The sequence below is a fragment of the Elephas maximus genome, chromosome 20 (assembly GCF_024166365.1).
Source record: "Elephas maximus indicus isolate mEleMax1 chromosome 20, mEleMax1 primary haplotype, whole genome shotgun sequence".
Taxonomy (NCBI): domain Eukaryota; kingdom Metazoa; phylum Chordata; class Mammalia; order Proboscidea; family Elephantidae; genus Elephas; species Elephas maximus.
In genome coordinates, this window is record NC_064838.1 from 32,474,124 (window position 1) to 32,495,625 (window position 21,502).

Consider the following 21,502-nt stretch of genomic DNA (forward strand, 5'->3'; position numbering starts at 1 on the left):
CTTGTTGGAAAAAAAAAAAAAATACTGCCCAAGGAATGGTCGTAATATGATCTATTTTACTTGCAAAGAATATTCAAGCCCAAAGCTATTTTGGGAAGGCTTTAGAAAAGATGCATGATTTATCCTTTTCATTTCTTTGAAATTGGAGACCCAAGAAAGGTACGAAAAGTAGGCATACAATCAAACAAATACAGATCGTGGGCTCTCCTGGAAGAATACTGTCCTGGGTTTTCAAAGAGTCAACATCATTAAATAAAAGGAGAGGAAGACAGCTTTGGGTTCAAAGAAACTAAAGCAGGGTCCTCAGGCTTTCTGTGCAGGGGAACTACCTGGGGAGCTTTGAAAATGCTGAGGCCTGAGTTTTACACCCAGAGATTCTAACTGAACCTGCCTGGGGTACCCCTGACATTGGGCCATCCGAACACCTCCCCAGGTGACTGCATTATGCAGCCAAGACTGAGAGTCAAGACTGCAGGAAAGCAGTGGTTCTAAATTGAGCCTGCAGCAGAATCACCTGGAAAGCTTGTGAAAACACCAGTGCTGAGCAATACCCTCAGGGTTTCTGGTTCAATGTGCAGAGTACAACTGCTTCATAGGGTTTTCAAGGCTGTAGCCTTTCAAAGCAGAGCACCAGGGGCCCGAAAATTTGCATTTGTGGTTGAGGGACTACATTTTGGGAACACTGGACTAAAGAGAAATAACAATCAAATACAATGTATGAAAGTTTATTGGCTCCTAATTAAAGGAAAAAAAAAAAAAGCAAACAAACTCTAAAAGACTACACAGTACCTACTGGGGAAATTTGAATATAAATTGGAAATTGAATATTATTATGGAATTGTTCATTTTCTTAGGTTTGTCATGGTATTGGGTCATGGAGAATTATGTCCTTATTCTTACAACTTGAACGTCGAGGTATGTAACTAGTTTCTTAAATTTTGACTATAGACATAGTATTCCATGGGAATCAATCAGGGCACTTCTATATTGCAATATTATTTAATCCTTATATCATTATTTGGATGAGGCATTGGTGGTTCAATGGTAGAACTCTCACCTTCCCTACAGGAGGCTCCAGTTCCATTCCTGGCCAAAGCATAAATGGCTGATGCACAGCCACCGCTCGTCTGTCAGCGGGGACTTGAGTGTTGCCATGATGCTGAACAGGTTTCAGCGGAGCTTTCAGACTAAGACAGACTAGGAAAAAAGGCCTGGCAGTCTACTTTTGAGAAAATCAGTCAGTGAAAACCCTGTGTATCTCAACAATTTTATCAGCAACCCATCACGGGGATGGTGCAGGACTCGACAGCAGCTAATAACGGTGTGTGGATATTTTATTTTATACACTCCCAGTACAGTAAGGAGCCCTGGTGGCACAGTAGTTAAGAGCTATCTATGACTGCTAACCAAAACGTTGGCACTTCGAATCCTCCAGTAGCTTCTTAGAAACCCTATGGGGCATTTCTATTCTGTCCTATAGGGTCACTATGAGTTGGAATCCACTAGACTGCAATGGGTTTGGGTGTTTTTTTTTTTTTAATACAGTAAATTCCTGAAGGTCGAGATACTTCTATCAAGTTCACTTTTTAGTCACAAACTTCCACCACAGATAAAAAAAAAAAAAAAACACAGATAGGCAATAAATATTTATTGATTGTTCTTGAGTGTACCTATCACCTAGCAGAAACCCCTGACCAGAAGAGGAACTCATTTATTTAATAACTGGCAAAAATTCTTTAACTAAAGAAAAAACTGCAATTGATTTTAAAAACAAATCTATTCATATTACAGTGGAAAGAGGACTTAATTGAGGTAAGAGATTTTTTTCCCTCAAAACCTGAATGCTCATATAAAGAATTCCAATTCTGCAACATTAAAGGGAGCATAAAGCTGCCTTGACTTTCATAAATCATGCAGGATGTCCGTACAAAGGCAGTCACAGCCTGGAAGCAACAGACCGAGAACTAATCCTCCCAAAATGTGGTCACGGAAAGTCAGGCTTTATTTCATTACTTGAGGACTGAAAAACCATGAAAGATTGGTGCAACTCTGCATATGTCCTCCATCCCTGTCAAGTTCTTTCAATTCTTCTTTCACTTTCGATTTCCAGACCCACCTCCCTGTTGTTGTTATTTGCCATGGCGTCAATTCCAACTCACGGTTACGCCATGTGTGCAAAGTAGAACTGCTCCATAGGGTTTTTAAGGCTGTGAACTTTCAAAAACAGATCACCAGGACTTAACTTCTGAGGCACCTCCGAGTGGGTTTGAATCAACAAACTTTTGGTTAGCAGTCTAGTGCTTGACCGTTTGTGACACCCAGGAACTCCTTAGTCCGGGCCCTTATTGGCTTTCACTTAAATTTCTTCCTTTAACTGAGCAACCTGTCTCCAATTTTCCCTCCATCCTTTTAGTTCATCCTAAACACTACTGCTAGAATTATGTTTCCACTCACCGTTTTTTAATTGGGGTAATTACATATTTAACAAATCATTTGCCATTTCGACATTCTTCACACGTACAATTCACCAACATTAGTTAGGTTTATTGGTTCAACCATCACCATTACTCATTTCCAAATTTTCTCATCACCCTTAACAGAAGCTCAGTGTCCCCTAAGCAGGGAGTCCCCTTTCCTCCTCCCTTCTACCCCTAGTAACCCACTAATAAACTTAGGCCTCCATACATTTGTCTCTTCTAGGTATTTCATATTAGTGAGATTATACAATATTTGTCCTTTTGTGATTGACTTCACTCGGTATAATATTTCAAGGTTCATACACGTAGCATGGGTCGGGATTTCTGAGTAGTATTCCACTGTGTATATGTACCATATTTTGTTTATCCGTTCATCTATCGATGGACAGTTATGCTGTTTCCAGCTTTTGGATATTGTGAATGGTGCTGCAATGAACTTTGGTGTACAATTATCTACCTGTGTAACTGCTTTCAATTCTTTGGGGTATATATCTAGGAACGGAATTGCTGGATCACATGGTAACAGGATTATGTTTTTAAACCAGAGGTCTGCAAACTGTGGTGCATGGATCTAATCTGGCCTTCTGCCTGTCTTTGCAAATAAAGGTTTATTGGAACATAGCCACATTCATTCCTTTACTTTTGTCTATGGCTACTATCATACTCCAACAACAGAGCTGAGTAGTAACAACGGAGGCCACATGATCTGCAGAGCCAAAAATATTTACCATCTGGCCCTTTATAGAAAAGTTGCTCTCTGCTCTAAAACTTTGCTACTCAGACTATGGTCCATGGACCAGCAACATCAGCATCACCTCGAAGCTTGTTAGATTGCGGAATATCGGTCCCTACTGTGGGCTGCTGAATCAGATTCGGCATTTTAATAAGACCCCAGCAGATTCACATGGACACTGTCCTAAAGTACACACCTGGGCACACCACTCCTCTGTTCAAAAATCCTTCTGAAATCTCCCGTAACAAACATCAATCTAAAGTGTGCTATGCATATGGGTGTATGAATTAACTTTATTCTCTACCCTACAGACAAATGGTCAGCATTTGAAGGACCCTAATCAGGAATCCAAGGAGCCCTGGTGGCACAGAGGTTAAAGGGCTCAGCTGCTAACCAAAGGGTCAGCAGTTGAAACCTACCAACCACTCCAATGGAGAAAGATGTGACAGTCTGCTTCAAAAAATACTTACAGCCTTGGAAACCCTATGGGGCAGTTCTATTCTGTCCTATAGGATCACTCTGAGTTGGAATCAACTCACTGGCACTGGGTTTGGTTTGGCTTGGTTTGGTTTGGGTTTAACTAGGAATTCACACACTCTACAGAGCCATAAAAAATGCTTCAAATATCTTTCTCTAACTTGGCAACAGAAGGTTTGCTAAGTAGCATCAGGGATGATAGTATTAACTTTTCTTGGTGAAATGAGTAGTGTCTGAGACATATGGGTAGCTAAAAAGATTGAAATAGAACTTCTCCCCTCACAGGCCAACGTTTAAGAATCTGGCAAGTATAGAATCCTAAGACTTTGTAGTAGTGTCCTAGGCTAAAGATGATCTATTTAGTCCCCTTCCCCTTCACAGAGAACTCTAGCTCCATCCAGAAGGCCAGCTGATTCAGTCTTGAGAATATTGGTGCATCAGCCTCAGACTGACCTTGTCTTTCAAGGTGCTTGACCAAGTACTTGACCAAGGTACTAGACTTCCCTCAGCCAGCTCAAAGAATGAACAGTGAGTACTTCACTGAGTTTTCAGGAGCAGCCCATTGCTTCTTGTGTCAACAATTTTTGTGCAAGTCGCATACTCTTTCTGAGATACACGGACCCTGCATCATAGTCCCTGGGAGCAAGGTTGTGAGGGAGGAGACTTGCTCTCCTCTGCATTTAATTGTTTTGGACAATTAGATATTTACCAAAAGAAAATGACAATCAAGGGGCTTAGCTAAGGTTGCTATAGGCTCCCTGTGGGCTACCACCCAGACTACTAAATGCATCATGTCACCATTCTATTTTTATAGGATGATTTTTATAAAAAGGTATATTCTTGACTCTGCTTTTTATACAGACATAAAATAAGCATGTTTTAAAGATTTTGTGTAATGCATTATTAATGAGGATAATATGTTACAAGTTCAAAGTAGGTGTCAAAGAAGCACACACTTATGTGGCCCAAAGGAATATTGAACTGAATTTACAGACACAAGGGTTGGGGAGGGAAGGCAATTGATCTTCCACTGGATATAATTTACTTACATGTATATAAACCCCCAAACCAAACCCTTTGCCGTCAAGTTGATTCCGACTCGTAGAGACCCCATAGGAGAGAGTAGAACGGCCCCATAGGGGTTCCAAGGAGAGCCTGGTAGATTTTCGAACTGCCAGCCTCTTGGTTAGCAGCTGTAGGTGTTAATCACTAAGCCACCAGGGCATGTACATAGGTAAGAATTATTTTGCATTGCTTTTAGGTATCTATAATTTACTGGGTTTTAAAATAGCTCCAAGGCAGTGGAAGGCTAGAATTAGATAACCCAAAAAAATGTGCTGTAACAATGCATAGTTTTCCACTGGAGACACCCAGCACCCTTTGGCTTATTCAGAATTTCCTTGAGACTGCAGGCACTTGTTCATGTCTCCAGGGTAATGCCAGGGAGTAAGTCACAGGTACTGCTGTTCACAGGCTCTGCAGACCCTTATCTTCCCTCCTGTCTGGGGCATCTGTCTTCTTAGCTTGCCAGCATTTTTCTTGGTCACACATAATATTTTCAGGAACCTGGTCTTAGAAAACAAAATCCCCAAAGAGATAATATTAACAGGCAAGTTATTCTATTGTTTTGGTAACATAAAGCTCTCATGGAGGAAAAATAATTGCACAAAAGGTTGCCTTCTGAGAAGTATAAGATGCCGCAGGGAGAAAAAACAAATTCGCAACCCCGTATATTATCTAGCCACACTGTGAAGTGCCTGTGAAGAAAAGCAGCTAGTAGTTAGTTTTGACTAAGACCCACCAATGTCTTTATCACTCAGCTCTTTAGTCCCTATTGACCAATATGATCAATAGCCAGGGAGAGATTTTAAGGAGCGCTTTATGGCCGCTAACCCAAAGGCTGACAGTTTGAATCCACCAGGCGCTCCTTAGAAACTCTATGGGGCAGTTCTACTCTGTCCTATAGGGTTGCTATGAGTTGGAATCAACTCAACAGCAACATGTTTCATTTTTTTTTTTTTTTCAGTTTAATGACTGGAGCCCATAGGTGGTGCAAATGATTAATGCGCTCAGCTTCTAATCCAAAGGCTGGTGGTTGGAGTCCAAGCAGAGGCACCTCTGAAGAAAAGCCTGGTGATCCACTTGCAAAAAATCAGCCATTGAAAATCTTGTAGAGCACAGTGTGACTGTGACACACATGGGGTCCACTCAACAGCAACTGTTTTTATTTATTTTTTGGGGGTAGAAGTAGAAGGTGATCAGGCCAAGGGAAGGGGGTGTTTGGGCCCATTGTTTTGGCTGATGTATCAATTGTTTCCCTCGTTTTGTGGACCCTCTGCTTTACCAACCATGATGTCCTTTTCTAGCATTGGTCTTCCCTGATGAAGTGTCCAAAGTCAGTGAATTGAAGTCTTGCCATTCTCACTTCTAATGAACATCCTGGTTGTATTTCTTCTAAGACTAGTGTGTTATGGTTTTGGCAGTCCTATCCAGACCTGCTTTTTCCAGGTGCTTCCAAGAAAACTGAAGCCATGTGTTTTTCTAGAAAATTGTTCACCTTTTCCAGTGTCCTTTCAGTGTAAAGTGACATAATAATTTATGGGGTTGTTAAAGCCAGCAGGTCAAAGAGTAGAGCACCAACGTTTATTGAGCAGCAGTTATACACTGTGTAAGAGCAACACATGTACAATGTTCTCTGATTCTGCAGGGCAACCGTATTGGGTAGATGGTATTTTCAGATAGGAATTATTCTCCCCACTCTACAGATGAGGAAACAGATGCCACAAGTTTAGGTAACTTGCCCCAAATCACTTAGCTAACAGGTGAGAGAACAGGGTTTTATATTTATAAACAAAAAAGCACACAGCTGATTTATTTTACTTATGTTTGACCTAGATCTGTAGCTGCGGTCGACGCTCCCTACACCACACACTGTGGGCTCTGTGTGGCCAGCCTGAACCCGATTACAAACTCACCCTCACTTTCAGCAGATTCCTTTCACTCTTCACAGGAATTGTTGTGGGCTTTGAACCTACATTAGGCCACAGATTCAATCTCATGCCTGGTTTACTTTTATTTAAACTGAAAACCCCTGTTTTTTGTTTTGTTTTCCCCCATTACTGCTTCTACTGACAGGCAGAAGCAGCATTTTAGCTATTCCAACCAATAATTTGGGAATCGAAAAAGCATATAACAACCATTTCTCGACAGAGCAATGTTCTTTTTGAGGACACCAAAATAGCCATTAAAAAAAAAAAAATAAAACCCAAGCTAATCTGTGGGAGTTTTCTTGAAGTATTAATAATCCGTGTTGTTTTTTTCCCTGAAAGAGTGTAATGAGCATAAACTGTCAATAATTAATTATAAGAGAAAAAGGCTCAAATACTATTTTAGAGTCATTTTACAGAGCTAATTTCCCTCTATTAGCATGGTGCTGACATTAGAAGAAGTAGTAAAAGATTCATGCACTTTGCCTCCGTTATTGTAATTAATTCTGTTTAACATGCTGCACCCTCTCTAAGGCACTGGGAGGCTCCTTGTTAAGAAGACTGAATCTCTGGCCCAACTCTGAGATAGTATGTCTAACTGGAAGGGTTAAAAGCATGATCATTCTATCAACAATTTTTATTAAGACCTCATGTAGTGCCAGGCACTGTGCTAGACGCTGGTGACCCATTTAGTACCAGTACCGGTTGCCGTCAAGTTGCCTCTGACTCGTGGCAATCTGATGTTGTGTCAGAGTAGAAATATACTCCACGGGGTTTTCAATGGCTGACTTTTTGGAAACAGATCTCCATGTTTTTTCTTCCAAGGCATCCCTGGGTACACTCGAACCTCCAACCTTTTACCCAGGGATGTAGAGGTCCTATTTATCCAATCATTTAAAGGGTGCCCACTATCTGCCAGGTACTGTTACAGGCATTATAGAGAGAGGTGAGCAAGCTTTTCAACCTCATGGGACTTGTATTTCAGTGGATGAAGAAGGTAGACAATGAGCATATGAAGAAATGATAAGAATCTGAGCTAGTGATAAGTGCCCGGAAGGCAAATCATGTTAACAGGACGGTGAGTGACTGGCTGGGGGAAGAAGAAGGTTGGGGTCAGGGGATGCTTTTCGGACATCTGAGCTGAGACTCAAAGATGAGAAGGGAAAAAATGGTGAGCAAAGAGATCTTGGCTCTGCCCTTCTTAATTTACCTTCTAGCAGGATAGTCCAGAAAAAGCACGTCAAAATTAGCTATAGGGAAAGGCTGTTTTTTGGAAGAGCTACTCTTAAAAAGCTGGCATAATGTGTATTTTCTATTACTTTCTGTTACTTGAGCCAGGTTTTTTTCCCATCAATTTCCATTATATAACCATGGACACAGTTTAATGGAATATCTTTGTGGACAATGAGAGGACTCACCAAGAAGAAGGATGTTGGCGGTGAAGCCAGGCTATTAAAACCTCAAGCAGCCTTCTCCTTTCCACCCTTGTCCTACTGCACCCTGGCCAGGGGATTCTCAAACATTAATGTACGTGTGGATCACCTGCTGACCATGTGAAAATGAAGATTCAGAGTCAATCAATGAGGCCCGAGAATCTGTATTTCTAACAAGCTCCCAGGGGAGGCTGCTGCTGGTCTGAGGACCACATTTTCAGCAGCGTAGCTCTAGCCCAGCTCTGCCCAATAGAAACATAACCTGAGCCACAAATGCGAGCCACATATGTAATTCAAAATTTCCTAGTAGGCATATTTTAAAAAGTAAAAATAATAAAAATACTTTATTTAATCCAATATAGTCAAATTTTGTGATTTAAATATCAGTATTAGTTTTAATGGCATATATTTTACCTTCTTGTTTTTGTAATAAGTCTACAAAATCCAATGTGCCTTTTACACTTACAATATATGTCCATGTAAGCTAGCCTTATATTTTACTTCCTCAGTAGCCATCTATGTGGCTTGTGGCTACCACATTGGGCAATGCCACTGTATCAGACGGTATGGCTCTAGCCAATGAGTGGTCTTTGATCTAAGGTGTCGTTAGGCGCCATCAAGTAAATTCTGACCCATAGCAACCCCATGTGACGCAGTAGAACTGCCTATAGGGATTTTTAGAATTTAATCTTTAGGGGAGCAGATCACCAGGTGTTTCTTCCAAGAAGCCACTGCGTGAGTTTGAGCCTCCAATCTTTCAGTTAACAGCTGAGCACCTAACTGTTGTGCCACCAGGGCTCCCTTTCTAAGGCATTGTGCTTAAAAGATCCAAGCCTTTGGCTGCTCATGTTGAAGCAATTCAATTTGAGTGCTGTCTTACTTCTTACAAGCAATATTTGGGACTGAGCAAGGAGCCCTGGTGGTGCAGTGGTTAAGTGCTCAGCTGCTGACCGAAAGGTGGAAGGTTCGAACCCACCACATTCTCTGCAGGAGAAAGATGTGACGGTCAGCTTCTGTAAAGATTTACAGCCTTGAGGACCTTACAGGGCAGCTCTACTGTGTCCTCTAGGGTCACTATGAGTTGGAATTGACTTGATGGCAGTGGAATAGTTGCGCTGTTTTTCCAGCATCCTTAGGAAATTTATCTTTTCCTTATTTATCAGGACAGCAGCTGTGCTTCAAAGGACCCTGTGGTAGTTTCTTGCTAGCACTAACTAGCAATTTTCGTACCATTTCCATTAAGCATGATAGGTTGGGCCTAGAAAATGAATTTTTTCCTCCAAGTGAATTCTCCTGCTTTCTGGCCTACATTAACAAAAGTCGGCAGGAGGTCACTCCAATGACCTGGCCTCCCCAGTAATGCTATTAGCATCTTTCTTCCAAGTCCCCAGAAGCACAGCTGATGCTCTGCAATGCCCTGTAACTCAAATTGCTCCAATTTACAAACAAACTGATAAGGTGGCCATTGGCTGAATGATTTGTTTCCAATCCCCAGGCCTGCTCTAGCAGATTGGTAATCAGAAGCCATTGCTTTGGGCACGGTCCACCATTACTCTGCTCTCCTATGGACACTGTGTTTTCTCCCTTGGATCGATTTTTTCTTAGCCACCTAAAGCAACTGTCTGGTAAAGAATGATGTTGGCAAAAAAGAAGAAAATGAGCTGTTATGATCATTAAAATAATGATTTTTCAGATAAAGGCATAGTTAAAAGTGGATATCTATGCATGCTGGGAATTATCGATTACTCCAATGAGAGAAAATAAGGTTGCAGTCCATGGTAATTAGACCTGGACCAAAATAATAATAATGTGCCTTTTATAGACAGAAGGGAAAGAAGGTTTTTATGGAGCTGCCAAGGGCAATTGTAACAGGGTAGGAGAAAATCTCCAATAGCATAGACAGGTGCCCGTTTATTCAGGAAGCAAGTAAGTGTTAATATTGTTTACTGCTTGGTGTTTCATTGAATCTCATTGTTCTCAGAGGCCTTTAGTCAGTTTTAGGCATATCAATACTATTTTTGTCATTAACAACTAATCGTTATTGAGTGCTTACTTTGCCATGCAAGGGCATGCAACATCAATGCAATGAGAACTTCCTTGTATGTTATTATTGAGTCCTCATGATAATATTAAGAGGCGCTAACTTGTATGAAAAAAAAAAAGTATGAGTCCCATTTTATAGATGAGAGATCTATGTGTCCAAGATCACACAGCTCTAAAGTATCAGAGATGGGACTAGAACCCAGGTCAATCTGACTGTAGACTTGCCATGCTGTTAACTGCTAGCTGATACCATCCTTTTCAGTTTGGAAAAGCCCTAATTGTACAAAATAAATTCTTCTATATGATAAATCACAATCTGACTCTCATACCTCAGCACCAAAAAAAACCAAACCAAACCCAGTGCCATTGAGTCAATTCCGACTCATAGCGACCCTATAGAACAGACTAGAACGGCCCCATAGAGTTTCCAAGGAGTGCCTGGTGGATTTAAACTGTCGACCCTTTGGTTAGCAGCCATAGCACTTAACCACTATGCCACCAAGGTTTCCAACCTCAGCAGATTAGGGCCAAATAAAACCAATTTATTCCTTGCCTCCTTCATGTATGGGGATAGCTGTGTTTCCCTTGAGACGTCAGTTCCCTGAATTGCCAACTAACGGGTCCCCACCCTTTTGCTATGTCAAGAACCTACCCTCTATAATGTGTCCCTGACAGATTGAACCAGCCCTTTTATATATCCTGTTAGCCACTCTGGTGGATTGGAGGAGGTTGAAGTTATGACTTGATAGGATTAATTGTAGATTTCATGTAATCACAGACACTATCAGGCAGCAGGGCATTGTGGAAAGGGTTGCTAATATGGGAAACTGCTGTCTTTATGTTTTTTAATTCTCCAGAAGTATGATGGTAGATAATCTGGGAGAACAAATCCATGAGTGATACCCTGAAGGAACAAGAAAAAAGAACGTCAGCTTGGAATAGGCTGCTTAGCCATATCTTGAACAGTACCTGTGCCACTTTTTTTTTTTCCCCTCCCCTAGCCTGTCTCTGTCTCCAAATACGATTTTGTGTTAGCTCCTCTAAAAGTTGAAAGCTTAACAATGTTTCCCCTGGACCATGGAAAAACAATTGATATCGATCTAAGCCTGTCAAACAGGATAATGAACCCAACTTGTGACCAGGAACCTGGCTAGTGCCAGTCACCCCCTGGGCTGATGGGATAATGACAGGAAAAGATCAACATGTTTGAGATGTGACCACTGAAACCTCACAGAAGGTGAATGGACATTCCACAAGTTCCTAAAACCTGTGTCCCTTTCTCTATAAAACCCCAGCTGACCTCCAGTTTGAGGAGATAGGTTTAGGAGGAGATCGTTCCCCTCTGTCTCCTGTATGTCAATATAAAATAAAGCTCTTGCTACCCACCTCACTTGTCTCAAGAATTGACTGTTTGCGGCAGGCGGCTCTAACTTGAAAAATTGCAGTAAAAAGCTCATAGGACAGTTGAAAGTTTAAGTGTTGTAGATGGTGAAAATAGTTATTGGCGTTAATCCCTCCATGTACCCTAGCTCTTTGTATTTGCAGCTCCTCCAATCAAAAGGTAGAGTCTGTTTGCTTGCTATTTGAGCAAGGGCTAGCATTAACTTGTTTTAGCCAACACAATGTGGCAGAAATGGCACTGCGTCAGCTCTGAGCCAGAGCCTAAAGAAGCTTGCAAGCTTCTACACAATCTCTTAGAAATCTGCCCAGCTTCTATGTTAAAACTGCAGGCTAGCTTGGTAGGATATGAGCAACTATATGCAACAGAGATGAGCTGCCTTCTGTGAGGCCATTTAGGTGAGTGAACCCAGTAGTTGTGCACGGGCTCATGAGTGAGCCCAGCTGAGAACAGAACAACCACCCAGCTGAGGCTAGCCCCACTTGCCAATCCACATTGTTGTGAACTAAATAAATAGGTGCTGTTTTAAAGCCAGCAAGTCTGGGATGATTTATTACACAGCAAAAACTAAGTTACATTCCATATCTATAACTAATGTGTTGTATCCCCAAAGAGTTATAAACCACTGCCGTCGAGTCTATTCCTACTCATAGTCACCCTCTAGGACAGAGAACTGCCCCGTAGGGTTTCCAAGGCTGTAATCTTAACAGAATCAAACTGCCACATTTTTCTTCCATGGAGTGGCTGGTGGGTTCAAACCACTGAACTTTTGGTTAGCTGCCCAGTGCTTTAACCACTGCGTCACCAGGAACAATAAGCAGTATTAATAAATATAAGATAAACTACAAAATTGAACCACTGAAAAATAAACATTATAAACAACCTCTTGTTTTAATAACCTATGATTGGTGTTGTTACCTTTGTTGCCAGGCATCTAAGAATGCAGAATCATCACCCCACCTGGATCAACAGGGAGAATAATTTTTCTTTAAAGAATTCACAAATGGTCATGGAATAAAACATTATCTTAATAAATCATTCCAGTTTATGAGCATTCTTATATTCAAAAGTGTTCATGCAAGTAGCCATTTGAATAGTATTTATTGACACAAAGATGTCATATTTGTCCACATTCTTACTCTGCCCTACCTTAGTTAGTTGTTTGAAGAGATGTTCCTAAGAAAAAAAAGCTTTAAAGACCTTACAATGAGCTCTAACCTTTCCCTTTGTCCTCGTTAATGGAGCCTGAGTTTTGACATCCATCATTCTTGGAAATTCTCCGGTGGGGCTTCAAGATTTCTGTTCTGACTCTTCTGCAAGATGTTCTGAATCTGTTTTGCATGCAATCTTCACTCCACCTGTTCCCCAAACTGAAAAATCTAGACCAGAGAGTGACAATGGACCCAGTTATTATAAATTAATCACTGGTGAAGATGGAACATTTCCCATTACATTATGGATTCAGATGAACTCAATTTCTGTTGCATCTTCTGAGATTCAATTTGTTTCACGTGCTTGTCAATCTTCGACACTCTCGAGATGATATAGTGGCACTGTTTGGTAAGAATGGCAGGGAAGGTAGTAATTAGTATATAATTTGCAAAACTGTGATAATTTGGTACTAATCACTGGCAAATTTTAATTTGTGCCTTACTAACATTATGTTGGAGCCCTGGTGGTGCAGCAGTTAAGACCTCGGCTGCTGATCAAAAGGTTGGCAGTTTAATTCCACCAGCTACCCCTTGGAAATCCTCTGGGGCAGTTCTACTCTGTCCTATAGGGTCGCTATAAGTCAGCATCAACCCAGTGGCAATGGAGTGGAACATTATGTTTGCTGTTGTTGTTGTTGTTGTTAGGTGCCATTGAGTTGGTTCCAATTCATAGCAACCCTACATACAACAGAATGAAATACTGCCCAGTCCTGTACCATCCTGACAATCGTTGCTATGCTTGAGCTCATTGTTGCAGCCACTGTGTCAATCCATCTCATTGAGGGTCTTTCTCTTTTTCGCTGACCCTCTACTTTACCAAGCATAATGTCCTTCTCCAGGGACTGGTTCCTCCTGATAACATGTCCAAAGTATGTGAGACGTAGTCTCACCATCTTTGCTTCTAAGGAGCATTCTGGTTGTACTTCTTCCAAGGCAGATTTATTTGTTCTTTTGGCAGTCCATGGTATAGTCAATATTTTTTGCCATCACAATTCAAAGGCGTCAATTCTTCTTCAGTCTTCCTTATTCATTGTCCAGCTTTCACATGCATATGAAGCGATTGAAAAAATGTTTGTTGTAGACATTGCAACTGTGTTGGTTAGAGTATGAACTCTATAACCAGACTGACTGAGTTGAAATCCTGACTTCACTGCTTATTAGCTGTTAACCCTTAGGCAAGTTCATTAACATCTCTGTGTCAGAATGTGCTTATCTCAAAAGTGGAGATAATACTTCCCAAAGGGTAAACATGAGAATTAAAGGAGTTACCAGATTTCTTTGAATCAAATATGCTAAAAAAAAAAAAAAAAGCCACTGCTAATTTACATACCAGTAGGAAAGAAAAAGATATTGAATCACATACCAATTTTAGAGAGGTTAAATGTACGAAAAACAATGTGCCTCTTAGATTTGATGAGGTATGGTAATATTTGTAAAACACATAGTAACAAGTCAGTTGCCATCCAGTCAGCTCTGACTCATAGCAACCCCACATGTGTCAGAGTAGAACTGTGCTCCATGAGGTTTTCAATGGCTGATTTTTCGGAAATAGATCGCCAGGGCTTTCGTCTGAGGGTGGACTCAAACCTCCGAACATTTGGTTAGCAGCCAAGCATCTTAATGGTTTGCAACACCCTAAGACTATATATTTACCTCAAAAAACTATTGTGAAAATAAAATAATATGGTCAAAAGTATCTAGTAAACCAGGCTCTTAAAAACATTTATTTTTGAAAAAAAAATTTTTTTTAAGCAATAGGAAGGTTGTAGAATTTGGAGTCAGGTAGAGTAGAACTAAATTCAAAGCTTATTCTGCCATTTTTCTAGTTTACTAAGTAACTTTCTGTCTCTAAATCTTGGTATCATTTGCATACGTAGCTAATCAGGGTTTAATTCTCAAATCCCAGGGAACGAATGAGAAAAGAAACGCCATTAATAGCCATTGTGCAGTGATTCTCCACCCACCAAATCACTGAATGGACACACGCCACTGAGAGTGAGATGAGAGGCCCCACATCTGCTTGTCCTGACTTCAGTGTCAGCTCCTGCCCACTTATCATAAAACTTGGCCTCAAATGCAAACCAATAATGGTATCTGCATAAAAACAATCAGTTCCAATACTACTCGGAATAATGAGCTGTTAGGCTGAGAGATACCATCGCTCTCTCCAACGTGGCACATCAATATGTCTGTTGGTTTCCTGGGGCAGCTGTAATAAAATACCACAGACCAGGTGATTTATAAGAACAGAAATTTATTGTCTCATAGTTCTGGAGGCTAGAAATCAGGATGTAGGTGGGGCTATGCTTTCTTCAAAGGAAAGTTTCTTGTCTCCTCCAGCTTCTGGTAACCCCATGTATTCCTTGGCTTGCAGCTCCATCTCCACATGCACTTTATACCTTTTGGCTTGTCTCTCTGAGTAAGAAACTACTGTGGTTGGACTAGGAACCCCCCTACTCCAGTATGAACTCATGTTAATTTAACTGATAACATCTTCAAAGACCCTGTTTCCAAACAGTCATTTTCATAGCTACAGGGGTTAGGACCTCAGCATATCTTTTTGGAGAATACAATTCAATTCAATGTATAACAATATGTGCACTATATTCTATATGAAATTTAGGGGATATTCTAGGAGAATTTTGACAACATTAATTTACTCACGTGCTGCCTTTTAAACCTAATAATCTAACTAACCCTCTCAAGATGTTCTTTTGTAGTTAATGAAAGAAAATGCTTGCTAGAGAAAAAAAGAGGATGGTCAGCATTGGAAGTGGAGGGCAAGGAAAGCTCACAGAGGCACAAGGTCTGACTCTAGGTCCAGGAGCACTAGGCCTCACACTGAACCACCTGATAGTGGGTTTATCTCTCTTAAGGAGAGTATGCATCAGGCTGTATTTGCCCAATACCATTAATCATTCCAAGAATGTAACTCGCATTACTGGGTCTCGGGCTTCACCAAGCAACCTTCCAAATACTCTGGTTTTGCAGGTGGGCACCTACGGGGAAAGACACACAGGCCAGGAGACACTAGGGCCTAATATCCTCTCCTGAGTTAATTTAGCAGAGTATATTAATTACAAGAGATTCTTTTTTTTTTTATAATTTTCATTGTGCTGTAAGTGAAAGTTTACAAATCAAGTCAGTCTGTCACATATAAGCTTTTATGCACCTTACTACATACTCCCATTTACTCTCGCCCTAATGAGTCAGCCTGCTCCCTCCTTCCAGTCTCTTTTTTCGTGACCATTTTAACAGTTTCTAACCCTCTCTACCCTTCCATCTCCCCTCCAGACAGGAGATGCCAACACAGTCTCAGGTGTCCACCTGATACAAGTAGCTCACTCTTCATCAGCATCTCTCTCCAACACATTGTCCAGTCCCTTCCATGTCTGATGAGTTGTCTTCGGGAATGGTTCCTGTCCTGGGCCAACAGAAGGTTTGGGGACCATGACCGCCGGGATTCTTCTAGTCTCAGTCAGACCATTAAATCTGGTCTTTTTATGAGAATTTGGGGTCTGCATACCACTGATCTCCTGCTCCCTCAGGGGTTCTCTGTTGTGCTCCCTGTCAGGGCAGTCATCGGTTGTGGCCAGGCACCATCTAGTTCTTCTGGTCTCAGGATGATGTAAGTCTCTAGTTCATGTGGCCCTTTCTGTCTCTTGGGCTCATAGTTATCGTGTGACCTTGGTGTTCTTCATTCTCCTTTGATCCAGGTGGGTTGAGACCAATTTATGCATCTTAGATGGCCGCTTGTTAGCATTTAAGACCCCAGACGCCACACTTCAAAGTGGGATGCAGAATGTTTTCATAATAGTATTTATTTTGCCAATTGACTTAGAAGTCCCCTTAAGCCATAGTCCCAAACCCCTGCCCTTGCTCTGCTGACCTTGGAAGCATTAAGTTTATCCCGGAAACTTCTTTGCTTTTGGTCCAGTCCAGTTGAGCTGAACTTCCGTGTATTGAGTATTGTTCTTCCCTTCACCTAAAGTAGTTCTTATCTACTAACTAATCAGTAAATAACCCTCTTCCACCCTCCCTCCCTCCCCCCTCTCATAACCACAAAAGAATGTGTTCTTCTCAGTTTATACTATTTAAGAGATTCTTTTTTGACATATCATTCTTGTGATCTTGTTTAAATTGAAATATTACCCTGAAAGATGGAGTACCTTCAGGGGTAAACAAAATCTACTTTCTTTCTAAGCTCTTAAGACTAAAGGCCCAGTGCAGGGCTGGGGGAAGAAATCACCAGGGTTATGGCTGTCATTTTTCAAGGACCCTTAGGAGCCAGCTGGCTCTGGCATCAGAGGGAACTGGGTTCAAATTCTGGCTCCAACACTTACTATTAGCACAACATTGGTCAGCTACTTAGCCTGCTTACCCTTCAGATCCCTCATAGGTAAAATATGAGTAATAACATTGAATAGCTAGCTTGTGATATGTATTAAGGGGAATAAATCATGTAAGGCACTAATCATAACCTGTGTCATAAAGTGAGTGCTCAATAAATATTAGGATGTGGTGGTGCTGGAATGGAGGAGCCCTGGTAGTGCAGTGGTTAAAGCACTCAGCTGCTAGTCTAAAGGTCTGAGGTTCAAACCTACCAGCTACTCCATGGGAGAAAGATGTGGCCATCTGCTTCCATAAGGATTTGCAACCTTAGAAACCCTGTGGGGGCAGTCCTACTCTGTCCCATGTGGCTGCTAGAATCAACTCAACGGCAGTAGGTTTGTTTTGTTTTTTGGTGCTGGAATTACTAACCCGTCCCCTCATCTAGAATCGTGTGTTGTAATTAAGAAGATTTTTCTTTATTTTAATTTCTACAAAACCTCTGAAAGCAAAAATTATAATCAAATAAAGTTCCTAGCACAGTGCCTAGCATGCAGCAGCTGCTGAATAAATTGTGTCTGGTTTGCACTTGGGAATGCAGTGCTCTGATGATCAAGGTGCATTTATCCTCCTGTTCTCCCTGAGAACAAGCCTTACTAAACTGAAGATTATAGTATGACAATCACCATAGCACAATTCTAACTTACATGCAACATCATCGAGTTCATCCAGGACTCTCCCCAGACTTGTTCTAACAATTAGCCTTGCAGATACTGAACTCAAAAGTGATAATGATTTGAAAGCAATAGTAATTCAACATACTTCTGGAGCAGAGGGAAGTGGCTCCAAGGTAGGCATCACTCAACCAAAACCAGCTGCCACTGAAACATTTCCGACTCATAGTGACCCTGTAAGACAGAGCAGACCTGCCCCATAGAGCTCCCAAGGCTGTAACCTTTACAGAAGGAGACTGCCATATCTTTCTCCCACAGAGCGGCTGGTTTGAACCGCCAGCCTTTGTGTTAATAGCAGAGCACCTAACCACTGCGTTACCAGGGTTCCCTAGGCATCTTCCAAACCAAAAAAAACCCAAACCCATTGCCATGTAGAATTCCAACTCATAGCGACCCTATAGGGCGGTAACAAACATCTGTTGAGCATTCCTGACACACCCATTTCTACATTAGTTCATCCGTTCCTCCCAGTACAAACTGAAGTAAATAGTATGATTTTCTCCATTTTACAGATAAGGAAACTGAGGCAAGGAGAAGTTAAGTAACCTGCCCAAGGTGATACATTGATTGACTCATGGCCACCCATGTGCATCATGGTAGAATCGGGTTTTCGATGGCTGATTTTTCAGAAGTAGATCATCAGGGTTTTCTTCTCAAGTGTCTCAGGATGGATTCGAGCCACCAATCTTTTAGTTAGTAGTCAAACGCTTAGGTCTTTGTGTCTCCCAGGGACTTTAAGGCTATATATAAAATGTCGATATCTGAACCCAAGAGCATCTGAATCAAAGGCCCACGCAGTGAACTACAGGGCAGGTGGGATTGTTGTGACACATTTTTCTTCCCTTCTGCAAGTGTTCACATTTAACTCATTTGAACTTCAGTTTCTTCTCTAACATTATGGAAATAGAAAAGATCAGAGCAGGGATCTTTCAGCTTGATGACTCTACGCTGCTCTGAAAAAGGACGGTACTTGTAAGTATCAAATATTACATTCATTCCCATTGCCACAGATCAAGCCACCAATAAACACCGGAAATAAAAGCTTTATAAAGTAAAGTGAAATGACCAGGAAGGCCTGGGGTCTGCCCTGTTAAGACAGGTTAAGGAGATTAAGGCTTTTAGGACTGAGGTCTGTACAATCACGAGCATCATGATTTTCTAAATCCCGGAATACTTGTGGCAGCCTATGTATGCTAAAAGGGGTGGTTTCAGAGAAGGAAACCACCGCTTTGCACTATGGAGGGTAAATGCGTGACGTTATCTCAGTATGGGGATAATACTGCACGTGCTGAATGCCTGCTGCAGGCCAGGTCCTGCCGGGTGCTTTGTGTGCCTGACTTTATTAGTTTCCATAACTTGTGAAGAAGACGTGATACTCATTTTCATGGATAAGAAAACTGAGGTTTGTGAATGGCCAGCTGGTCTATGAACTCAGAGTGAATAATGGGGAAGATTATAGCCCAGGTTTCTAATGTTCAATTCTGTGCTAATGCCTGATTGAAGGGGGCTAGATTAGTATTTCCCAGAGTATGTTCCTATCAGTAAGAGTTATATTTCAAAAAAGCTTAAGCTATGCTAGATTAAATACAATTAGACAGGTTTTGTCATTGCAGGACTTTTCAGAGGCTTTGTTAAATTTGAAAAGAGGGATAGAGCGTGTGTCATTTTCTAGACGGAATTTATTATTCAAGGGAAACATCTTTGGGCTATTGTTCAAGCTACAAGTTTGGGAAAGCACTGGATAGATAAATATTTATTATGACTACATAGAAAAAGTATGTAATCTTGGGTGGAATAAAGACCAGCAATGTCTAGCCGTTGGTCCAAACACAAGAGATGTGGCACTGCTAGGAGGTGCGCTTGGGGGAAGGAGCCATCTCTACTTTAACACTTGTCAATTAAAGTATAAAATAAAAAATCCTGTTGCCATGAAGTCAATTGCAACTCATAGTGACCCAATAGGATAAAGTAGAACTGCCCCATAGGATTCCGAGGAATGGCTGGTAGATTCTGCAGATCTTTTGGTTAGCAGCTTGAGCTCTTAACTACAATGCCACCAGGGCTTCAATTAAAGTATATGACTTTCCTTTCCCACTCTTTTTTTCAGAATAATAGAAAATGTGGAATATGTGCCAAAGACCGGGCCATGTTCTGAAGATACAGTGGTGATCAGGAGAAATTTGGCCCCTTCCCTCACAGAATTTATAGTCTAGAGGGGAGGCAGATGATAAATAGATATGCATAGTAAACACAAACATATTTACTAAATGAGGACACCTAAGACTGAAACAAATAGAACATTTTGACCAACAGTACTTGCCAGCGAAAGGGGAAAAAGGCTTTGCAAGGCTGAACATGGGCGCCCTCATGTGGTCCACTAGTTTCACTGCGTTTGCTGAGTCATTCTTACGTAAGCCCTTGTAACCACTGTTATCCACCACCACTATAAAACCTCTGGCTTCCCAGTGCAGGGTGAGGACATCTGCTTTGGTCCTGTGGTCACCCAGGACTTGGCCTTTTCTTTAAGTCTCCCTAATAAACTCCCTTGTCACCACACTGGAGCTGCCTGGCTCTTCCTTTGGTCTGTCAGCACCCTCCATTGTTGGAGGCAAGTTTCACATTACTGGCCCAGGCCTGGACACCAGCCTTTACACATGTGGGCATGTATCCAGTACCAGTTGCTGTCAAATAGATTTCAACTCATGGTGACCCCATATGTGCACAGTAGAACTGCTCCATAGGGTTTTCATGGCTGTGATCTTGATGGAAGCAGGTCACCAGGACTTTCTTCCAAGGCACCTCTACGTGGGTTCAAACCACCAAACTTTCAACAATTTGCACTACTCAGAGACTATGGCATATATACAAAATGATATTTATAGAACTCACTGGGAAAAACTGGAGGGAATTTCAAGCCCTGGGTGAGGCTGCTGGGTGGCATGGCCCTGGGGGTTGCCTTCAACACTGCCTGACTTCCCCACAGGCTAAGGGCATCACCGCCTCCTGGAACACAAGGGGGGACCTTCTGATAAGTCAGGAGAAAACCTATTTTGAAAGGTGTTCAGAGAAAGTCTTGCTCATGTTTAAACATTTCAGCTGAGAGTGGGAGATTATAAGGAAGTATGCAAGTAAAGAACATATGAAGTACATTCCAGATAGAGGGAACAGCATGTGAGAAATGCTTAAAGTGGGAGTAGTGTGATATATTTAAGGACCTGATGATGGAGCCAGAGTGGCTGTGTACGGTGAGGGACGGAGAGACAGGCACCAATGTAGTGGCGAGAAGGCAGGTCCAGACATGCAGGGTTGTGTGGACCGTGGCAAAGAGTTTGGATTTTATTCTAAGAAAAAGGAAAGTCATGAAATGATTAAAGACAGAAACAACAGCATATTTAATTTATGTTTTAAAAAAATCACTCTGCTTAATGGTCATGAAACGCTGGTGGCATAGTAGTTAAGAGCTATGGCTGCTAACTAAAAGGTCAGCAGTTTGAATCTACCAGGCGCTCCTTGGGAAACCCTATGGGGAAGTTCTACTTTGTCTTACAGGGTCGCTCTGACTTGACGGCAATAGGTTTGTTTTTTGGTTGTGAATGGTCATGAAGCGGCAGTGTCTTGAAAGTTTATTTTTTTATCTTTGATAATGCCATGTGTTGGTAAGTATGTGGGGAGTTATATG